Source organism: Clarias gariepinus, chromosome 8 (assembly GCF_024256425.1).
Source record: "Clarias gariepinus isolate MV-2021 ecotype Netherlands chromosome 8, CGAR_prim_01v2, whole genome shotgun sequence".
In the NCBI taxonomy this organism is placed as follows: Eukaryota; Metazoa; Chordata; class Actinopteri; order Siluriformes; family Clariidae; genus Clarias; species Clarias gariepinus.
Window position 1 is genome coordinate 722921 of NC_071107.1, and position 11006 is coordinate 733926.

Sequence of the window (11006 nt, forward strand, 5' to 3'; positions counted from 1 at the left end):
TGCTAGAGTCTGTGGGCTAACTCTGAGTTAATCTCAAACATGGACACTAAAAAGGAAATCTGTTATTTTAATAAACAGGACTCTTGAATTATACAATATCACCTAAATAAAGACAAAAGTCACACACGTCTCATTACTTGTCTATACCTTGCCACTACAGAACTAATTCCATTTGAGAAATGTTAACTGTTTATTGATCAAGCACAAAATATATAGCAATATTAATATTATATATTCTATATACATACATACTGTACAGTACAAACATACATACATACATACATACATACATACATACATACAAATAATAGACATATTCATATAAAACATACTGTAATGGCAATATACTCAGATAGAACATTTTAATTAATAATTAAGTTTAAAATGATAAGGAAAGTTTGTACATAACAGTTGTATCACTTTGTATTTCTTGACAATGTATGTACAGTATTGTAAGGATTTCTTGAATTTTGGTAGACCACCTTTTGTCTACTCAGTGCTCAGCCTGTATTCTGCTTGTCCCGCCTGCATCCAGGAAACCCCTCAATGAAACACACACAAGTCAGTGCTCATTGAGTCGTTCAAAGTTTATTGTGGGAGACAGGAGTATATATATTCACGCACACACAAATAACCAAAAAGGGGGCTGCAGGAGTGTTTATATCTATTTTGGAATGTTTATAAAAGATAAGGTAAAAAAAAGAAACTTGGAAGTAGCTCTGCATTTACGAGTGTTTAACAGTTTTACGACTCTTAACATAAACTACTATGTGTACTATAAACTACTATATGGATTGGCACCCTGTCCAGGGTGTACCCCGCCTCGTCCCCTAAGCCTTCTGGGATAGGCTCCAGGCCCCCGCAACCCTGAATACAGGATAAAGTGTTAAAGAAAATGAGTGAAAGTGAATAATTAAAATTCAATTCAATTTTATTTATATAGCGCTTTTAACAAAGGTCATTGTCTCAAAGCAGCTTCACAAAAATGAAATAAATGATTTTTTTCAATAAAAAATTATATAATAATAATAATAATAATAATAATAAATTGTGTAAGTGTAAGAAAAATATGTCTAAATAATAATGGGATGAATTCATGATGAATGAAATGTCTCTGATGAGCAAGCCAAGGGTGACGGCGACAGTGGAAAGGAAAAACTCCCTGAGATGGCAATAGAAAGAAACCTTGAGAGGAACCAGACTCAACAGGGAACCCATCCTCATTTGGGTGAAACATTTAGAGATGATATGACATCATGTGTGTTATGCAGCTGAAAGTTCAATATAACAGAAATTCTTTAAATTAACATGAAGTCCAGTTCAGCATAGGGAGTCAGTAGGTGCAGAGGGCAGATGGGGTCTGGATCACTGGAAGCACAGGAGCAGCATGGAGCAGCTGGAGCTGGTCCTTTTCTGGATGCCTCAGGAACCTTGCAGGATTGTTTACTAAAGCTGGCACAATCTCCAGATGCCTCGGGATGGGTTCAGGATAAATGTACTGGAGTATGAGGGTATGGGATGAGTTACGCGTATGCCAGATTAAAAAGATGCTTGAGTCTACTTTTAAACTGGGAAACTGTGTCCCGAACACTTTCTGATGGGCTATTCCAAAGCTTCGGAGCTAAATATGAAAAAGCCCTACCCCCTTTTGTAGATTTTGAAATTTTGGGAATTACCAGAAGTCCGAAGTTTTGTGATTTTAAGGAACGTGGTGGATTGTAGCGTATCAGAAGACTGGTTAGGTATGTGGGAGCTAAACCATTTAAAGCCTTGTATGTAAGTAATACTATTTTGTAATTAATTCTAAACTGAACAGGTAGCCAGTGCAGGGATGATAATATTGGGGTTATATGATCATATTTTCTTAATCTAGTGAGAACCCTGGCAGCTGCATTTTGGACTAACTGTAGCTTGTTTATTTAGGATGCAGGACAACCACCTTGTAATGCATAACAATAGTCCAGTCTGGAGGTCATAAATGCATGAACTAGCTTTTCTGCATCAGATACGGATAAGATGCTCCTAAGTTTGGCAATATTTTTAAGATGGAAAAAGGCTGTTTTTGTGATATTGGAAATGTGATTTTCAAAGAACAAGTTACTGTCTAATATTACGCCCAGGTCTTTTACTGTTGAGCTAGTAGTAACAGTACATCCTTCTAAACGCGGGCTGAATTGTGAACACTGTTGTGTGCTGGTTTTTGAGCCGATGTAATATCTCTGTCTTATCTGAGTTTAGTAAAAGAAAGTTATTGGTCATCCAATCCTTTATGTCCTGGACACACTTGGTTAATCTAGACAACCTAGGTATTTGTTGAGATATATAATTGGGTATCATCAGCATAACAACGGAAACTAATCCCATGTCTTCCAATGATGTTAACCAAGGGAAGCATGTATATTGAGAACAGCAGACGTCCTAAAACTGAGTTTGTTTGTGAAAACTTAGGGCACAAGGCAGTGTACCCTGGCTGTAGTGCCAATCCATCGCAGGGCACTCTCATAAACTCATTTACACGCTGTGGGCAATTTGGGGGATGTCGATTAGCCTAATCTGCACATCTTTGGACAGTAGAATCATTAGATATATGTGTAATGTTATTTTAATTCTGTCTTTTTATATTATTTTATTATTTATGTGAAGCACTTTGGGGCATTCCTGTTGTTAAAGTGTTATACAAATAAAGTTGAGTTGTGAAAGGAAACTGGTGTATCGGCAGGAAACCTACCAAGCAGAGGGAGAACATGCAAACTACATGAAAACAGAGGCGTGAATCAAACCTGGACCCTGAAGGTACAAGGCGACTGTGCTAACTACTAAGCCACTATGCAGCACCCTAAATCTTTAACATCCATCTGTCAATTCCAGCACATTTTGTTTTGTAATAATACAAACTTTAAGTAAGCTCTGCTTGGAGCAGAGACTGAGGTGGACATCCCAATGACAATATATGAAACGTACAGAGCTAGATGGATACCTATATTAAGGCAGTTTCTTTTAGGAAAAAAAAATGCAAATACCCCAAAGATCATTTGAGTATCATTTGAGTTTCATTTGACAGTCAGATGAGTAATTTGTTTAAGTATGGTTGCTGTATTGATGTCCTACCCCAAGCCTGATGTAAGAAGGTAAAATATCACAAACGGGTGTTGGTGCAGGCAAAATGACAGTGCAGATGTTAAGACTTTTAATAATAACAGGAACAGGAAAATAGTAAAATAAGCTAAACAATAAAATAAAACATGTGTTGTAAGATTTAAAGAAACAGTCCTTGTCTGGCTCAGATTTTATTTGACTGACCATTATCAGTTTGTAGATGTACAAAGCCCTTGGTGTGATTATAAACACCAATATTTCATTTAAAGCTCATTTAAAGCTCATGTAGATAATATAATATTATGTTTTATCTCAGAGATTTTGCCAATATTAGCCAAGAAATACACAGTATTGTTATTATGTTTGTCTTTTCTAGGTCGGATTATTGCAACACCTTACTGTCTGGATGTTCAACTAAGTGCAAAAACAAGTACCAGTTAGACCAGAATGCATCAACCAGAGTCATCACTAAAACTAGTAGAAATTAGCACATTTTCCACATTATCCACATTGGCTTCCAGTGGAATATGCATTGTTTTTTAACACTAGAAGCGCCGCGCCAGTGTCACCTACTAAAAGCGCGGTTCAGCGGTCATTTGACCGCCTATTGTTTTGAATGGGAAGCTGCTGCTGACACACAATGATCGCTAGATGGCGCTTTCACCCAAAGCAAATAGTTTAGCTCCAAGATCAACTTGCACTTGGACAATGCGCCATTCATTCCCGCGTTGATAATAAGCGGTATCTTTTTTTCATATTCAACTGAGAAAACCTACTACAGAGTCTCTAAGGGGACAAACGAAGAGGGGAAAAACAAGTCATGTTTGGAATTATAACCCAAAGTTTTTGACTTTTTTCTGCCGTTTTTTCTCCTCCTTTGTCCATCTAGGGGCTTCGTACTATAACAAAAAGGAAAGCTCTACTTAATTTTATATCGTATGAAGAAAATGTTATTAGTTTGTTCATTCTATTTGAAGCTTCTGAACGTCTCGGAGCAGCGATTTAGTTCTGAACTCGCTTCCGTGAAATTATCGCTAAAACAATATTAAATTTGAATAAATCAGATCTACCACACCAGATAATAAACTATGCTATGTCATAACCGAAGCAAACACAACGAATATGTCTCGTTTCGTTCAGTGTTGCTAGGCAACGGACCACGCGCCTAATCGGTTCACTTGGCCGCGGTGTATTATAAACCTGCGGGATGTTTCACTGCTTATGTTCATGTAATAAAAGCGAGGGAAATGTGAAAGTGATGTGTGGCCACTGAATGAGAACTAAATCGAAGATTTCGGTAACTACACTGAGTGTAACATCTGCATAGTGACACTAAACAGCTGAACAAATTCACTTTCCCGTTTACCTCTGAGAAAAAAAAGCTGTATGTTGTTTGTTTATATGTTTATAAAAGTACACGAAGTAGGCGCGCGCACACACACACACACCTCCCCTGAGCCCTCGGTCAACATCTAATGACCGTCGATATGCAAATGAGTCCAGACGTAGCCTAACGTGGTGTCGTGTCGGATTTCAGCGGTCAAAGAAAGTGGAAAGACTTTGAAACAGTTGCAGCGTTTTTTTCAGTTACAACAAGCACAGCGATGAGTCCACGTTGTTTCACTGGTTATGACATAGTGACACTAAACAGCTGAACAACTTCACTTTTCTGTTTACCTCTGAGAAAAAAAGCTGTATTTAGTTTGTTTATATTTAGAGTAACACCTTCCAACCACCTCTCATAGTCTATTGTTAGTTTTAATGATTTGGCTGAAACTAATTATCACTACATAAGTACCCCAACACCCCTGATCATGAGTTTCAGCTGAAACTAATTCTATACATGCAACAGAAAATGTGGATGCAGATTCCAAATGTATAAAGATACATGCTATATATATATATATATATATATATATATATATGTGTGTATTCGATGCATGCTATATATATGTGTGTGTATGTGTGTGTAATCGAGGCTGGCTCTATTCAGGGGCAAGAGGGGCAGCGCTCAACTAAATGTCTGCACATGTTAATATATTCCTAAAATTAATATATTACAAGTTGATAAACTGATCTGCAGTAGCAGAGAAATCCGCTGAAAAAGGGACACTACACAATAAGGTATTAGATGTCCCTCATGTCTCTGTCCCTCTGCTGTGCGTATTCATTCACAGGCTGCAGCGCGCGCGCGCGCTCTCTCTCTCTCACACACACACACACACACCTCCCCTGAAGCAGTTGCGGCGTTTTTCATTTACAACAAGCACAGCGATGAGTATAAGAATAAAATAAGGTATCAGTTTGGTCTGTGTAGTTAGTGCCCTACAGAATAGAATAAATGAATAAATAACACATTCCAACCACCCCTCAAAAGAGTGCCATAGTTTTGCAAAAATACTTGCAAAACATCAGCATACATTGGAGGGAACTTCTGAGGTGGTCAGTGATTGATGGCACGGTCGTTCGGAGGGGGTTGTGATCACACCTACAGTTCTTTTGTTCTTAGCTGTTGGTCAAATATCTCTCCACTTGAAATGGAAGCACAAAATTAAGGGGCAACATGCAAGGGATTTCAGCATCTCGACGCACAGTAGAAGCTGTTTGTAAAGAAGACACTCTTTGTTTTTTTATTTTGTAATCTTTCTCGTGTTCACCTTTTACTGTACAATGTATATTCATTTTATTAATGAATTGCTGTGAATAAACTACATATGCAGTTGATTTACCAGAAAGGACTTTTCAGTTTTTGTGTGCTAAACTAAATTTCAGGGTCAAGTAATAGCGATTTTATTTGAAAAGTATATATATATATATATATATATAGGGAAAGATTAAGAAACACGCTGAAGCGGAATATATATATATATAGCATGTATCTTTATACATTTGGAATCTGCATCTACATTTTCTGTTGCATGTATAGAATTAGTTTCAGCTGAAACTCATGATCAGGGGTGTTGGGGTACTTATGTAGTGATAATTAGTTTCAGCCAAATCATTAAAACTAACAATAGACTATGAGAGGTGGTTGGAAGGTGTTACTCTGAATATAAACAAACTAAATACAGCTTTTTTTTCTCTCAGAGGTAAACAGAAAAGTGAAGTTGTTCAGCTGTTTAGTGTCACTATGTCATAACCAGTGAAACAACGTGGACTCATCGCTGTGCTTGTTGTAACTGAAAAAAACGCTGAAACTGTTTCAAAGTCTTTCCACTTTCTTTGACCGCTGAAATCCGACACGACACCACGTTAGGCTACGTCTTGACTCATTTGCATATCGACGGTCATTAGATGTTGACCGAGTGCTCAGGGGAGGTGTGTGTGTGTGTGTGTGTGTGTGTCTGTGCGCGCGCGCGCCTACTTCTTGTACTTTTATAAACATTCTACATATAAACAAACAACATACAGCTTTTTTTTCTCAGAGGTAAACGGGAAAGTGAAGTTGTTCAGCTGTTTAGTGTCACTATGCAGATGTTACACTCAGTGTAGTTACCGAAATCTTTTATTTAGTTCTCATTCAGTGGCCACACATCACTTCCACATTTCCCTCGCTTTTATGCATAAGCAGTGAAACAATTCGCAGGTTTATAATACACTGCGGCCAAGTGAACCACGTTCCCGCCGATTAGGCGCGTGGTCCGTTGCCTAGCAACATTGAACGAAACGAGGCATAATCGTGGTGTTTGCTTCGGTTATGACATAGCATAGTTTATTATCTGCTGTGGTAGATCTGATTTATTTACATTCAATAATGAGGCTTTATATCCTCAGGAGGGGTCATTACATATGTAATATGTAAAACAATATTGTTTTAGAGATAATTTCACGGAAGCTTCTAACAGAACGAACAAACTAATAAATTTTCTCAAAACCTTATAAAATTAAGTAAAGCGAAATTCCCTAAATTTCCTTATAAAATATCGCTGATTATCAACGCCAGAACGAATGGCGAATTGTCGATATTTTACGGAAGCATATATATATATATATATATATATATATATATATATATATATATATATATATATATGTGTGTGTATATATATATATATATATATATATATATATATATATATATATATATATATATATATATATATAGAAACTGCATATATGGAAAGAAACCTGAGATAGTTACACATACGCACTGAATGACGCAAAGATAGTATGCGCGATTCCTTGCGCCATCTGCTGAGAGAAATGAGAATCGCAGGTTGGAAAAGACAGGAAACGTCATGCCGCCGCGCAGCTGTCAGCGATTTCACGTAAATAAGAGCAAAATAGCTTTATACTGGCTTTTACTGGTGCGATTTTAAAAATTTAAGCATACAGGGTGATTAAGCTCACAGAACTAGGAAAAGTCATGAAAGGAGGGTCCTGGAAATTGATCGAGTGTGAAGTATTATTTTTTTTTTACCCCCTTGCGGTCAAATGACCGCTGCTCGGCGCTTCTAGTGTTAAATACTAATATTGACCTACAAAGCAATAAATGTTTATGGGATACAGGCTTTCTGTCACCTAAAAATGTTAACAGAGCCTCGGTAGAGTAGCCTTTCTCCTTCCTCTGAGCAGCAACAAATACAATGAGAAAAGAAAGGGCCCAAGGATAGAACCCTGTGGGACCCCCTACTGTATGTCAGAGAGAAAATTTTTTATTAATAAGATAGGACCTAAACCAGTGTTAGAATTATTTTATATATAAAGGAGTTATCTCTACTCTTTTGCTCTCTTCCTCATAGATCTGATACTAACGTGTTAAATCTTTCCTGCTGCAATCTTCCTGCCTCCTCTTGCATCTGCTCCTTAAGGTGTGAACGCTCCCACGCTCACCTTCCTATTCTCTCTTTATGTCTCTCTCCCCCTCTCTCTCTCTCTCTCTCTCCCCCTCTGTCTCCTTCCTACGGTGGCCCTGAAGTGCAAAACAAATTAACAAAACTGAAAACCAAATAACAAAACCCAATACAAAATAACAAATTCAAAACCAAATTAACAAAACGGAAAACCAAATAACTAATATCTGACTGGCCGAGAAGTGCAATACAAATTAACAAAAAACGGAAAACAAATTAAAAACCAAATAACAAAACCCAAAACTATTTTTTTTGGAGGGGGGAGTTTTGTTGTTTTGTTTTTTGTTTTGTTATTTTGTTTTCAGATTTGTTAATTTGGTTTTGAATTTGTTAATTTGGTTTTGAATTTGTTAATTTGTTTTCCGTTTTGTTAATTTGTATTGCACTTCTCGGCCAGTCCGATACAAACCGGAAAAGGTAGGTATAGTTAGCGAATGAAATGCTTACCGCTGATTGGACGAGACATCTGTCACTCAAGATATACAGGAAGTAGGAACTTGTTTCTTTATCTTTGTTTTTTGTGTGTTCTGCTTCACTTTAAACTATGATGGCCGTGAAGTGCAAAAAAATTAACAAAACTGACTTCAGGGCCACCATAAGTTCGCCATATTTGAAACCACAATAATGTTTGCACATTCATACACACGCAAATCTACCGCTACTACAGTACTTCCTGTATATCTTGAGTGACAGATGTCTCGTCCAATCAACGTTAAGCATTTCATTCGCTAACTATACCTACCTTTTCCGGTTTGTATCGGACTGGCCGAGAAGTGCAATACAAATTAACAAAACGGAAAACAAAATAACAAAACGGAAAACAAATTAACAAAACGGAAAACAAATTAACAAATTCAAAACCAAATTAACAAATCCGAAAGCAAAATAACAAAACCAAAAAACAAAACAACAAAACTCCCCCCCTCCAAAAAAATAGTTTTGGGTTTTGTTATTTGGTTTTTAATTTGTTTTCCGTTTTGTTAATTTGTATTGCACCTCTAGGCCAGTCAGATATTAGTTATTTTGTTTTCCGTTTTGTTAATTTGGTTTTGAATTTGTTATTTTGTATTGGGTTTTGTTATTTTGTTTTCAGTTTTGTTAATTTGTTTTGCACTTCAGGGCCACCGTACCTTCCCCCTCTCCCCCTAACTCGAGCCAACATCTTGGGATCTGTCTCTTGACGGACACCTCTCTATCTTCCTCTCCTTTGATTCTTCAGGATCTCACCAGGACATTTACAATAGTTCATGTTCTTTGTAGTAACATATGTCTATGGCACAGGCGTTTGGTCAAACATATATAAACCCCATCTTTTGCTGTTAATAAACAGAGACCTTTCTGACAGACAAGATATCTGTGTGTGTGTGTGTGTGTGTGTGTGTGTGTGTGTGTGTGTGTTTGACTGAGTCTCTCCTGGCGCCAGAGAAGCTTACCAAAGCACAGCGGACAGACCGAGTAACTCTCCTCTCCTACTACGTAACTTTAGAAAAACTTTACAACCAGTCTAGAGCTTTGCCCCTAATTCTTACCCAGTGTTCTATGCATGACAGAAGGATGTCATGGCCTACTGTATTAAAGGCAGCTGTTAAATTAAGGAGCAGAAGAATCATAGAATCACCAGAATCGGTAATACGATAAATTTAAGAACTTGAGAGAGAGCTGTTTTAGTACTGTGAAGAGTACCCTAAAACCAGACTGGGAAACCTCTAGAATTCCATGCTCGGTAAGATAACTTATAAGTTGTGTATATACAGTACTACTTTCTCCAGAATCTTAGACAAAAATGGTCTTGGAGATTGTTCTGTAATTAAAGAAACACAGACGGATTGGTTTCTTTTAAGAAAGGCTGCACAATTGCATGTTTAAATTTCTGGGTACCACCCCAGTTCCTATTTATAATATTTAATACTATAAGACCTAGAATAGGAGCCAACTTAAAAAAGATGTGAAGTAATGCAATCAGCAGAAGAACCTTATTATCAATAAGGAAAGAGAAACTGGTTTAAAACAGCAGAGCTAGAGACAGAAATTGACATAGATGAGTCACATGCAGAAGATGTATTAAGAGCCCTTATCAATAAAAATAAAAAGAAAATTAAAAACTGGAGAAAGTTTTCACACACTGCATTAAAGTTGTAGAAACTAACGATTTGGGGATCATTAAGAATTGCATTAAATGACTGGAATAAAATGTGAGGCTTATGACAGTTAGCTAAAATTAGATTTTTCAATAATATTATTTGTAACACACTAGCCTTCTTTTTTTACAGTGTGTTGGCCTATTTATCACAATGCCTGTTGATGCTGTGTGTATATAAGGTAATTTACACTAAACATATGTAAGCATTTTAAAATACATCAACAATTTAGTCCTAGCTTACATACCTCAATATGATATCTTCTTTGCTTTACCACTAAAGGATCCAAGTTGTTACCATCAGATTCTTCTAGCTAATCAGATGCATCTGCTTCCACTATGATATCAAGTGGAGATGAACAGGATGCCGAATCTGAACTGCGGATAAACACCTGTCATTTCTATAAGAAATAGCAGTTGTAGATGGCAAAGCTCCCCATATCTGCTCACAAAGTTCAAAATAGAGTACAACCAACCTACCATGACCACTTCCATGGCCAGAATCTATAGCCTGCCAATATTTTCCCCGTATCGCCTTCAGCTTTGTGATGACTATCGCCCTGGTTATAGTATATTGCCCTTATGATGAGGAAAATCTGTGGACAGCTATAAAGGGTATTGCTCAAGACAATGAGGAAGGATTTTAAAGTACTCCCAGCCCATGTTCTCTTTCATTTTGCTAACTTTGAACTCGAGTGTGATTTTGAGAAGTAGCTCAACTTCAGTCCAAACATAAAACTTTTCCATAAAAGTTTTCCACAACACGCAATTGTTGTTAAACTACTGGAACCAGTAAAGACATTTTATCAAGGCTTCTGATTGATCAACATGGCTTTTCACTTAGATGTATATTACCCCAGACAGCACTTACACATGATATTCAACCGGAACAATGGTTTTACCACCATGTCTCATAGCAA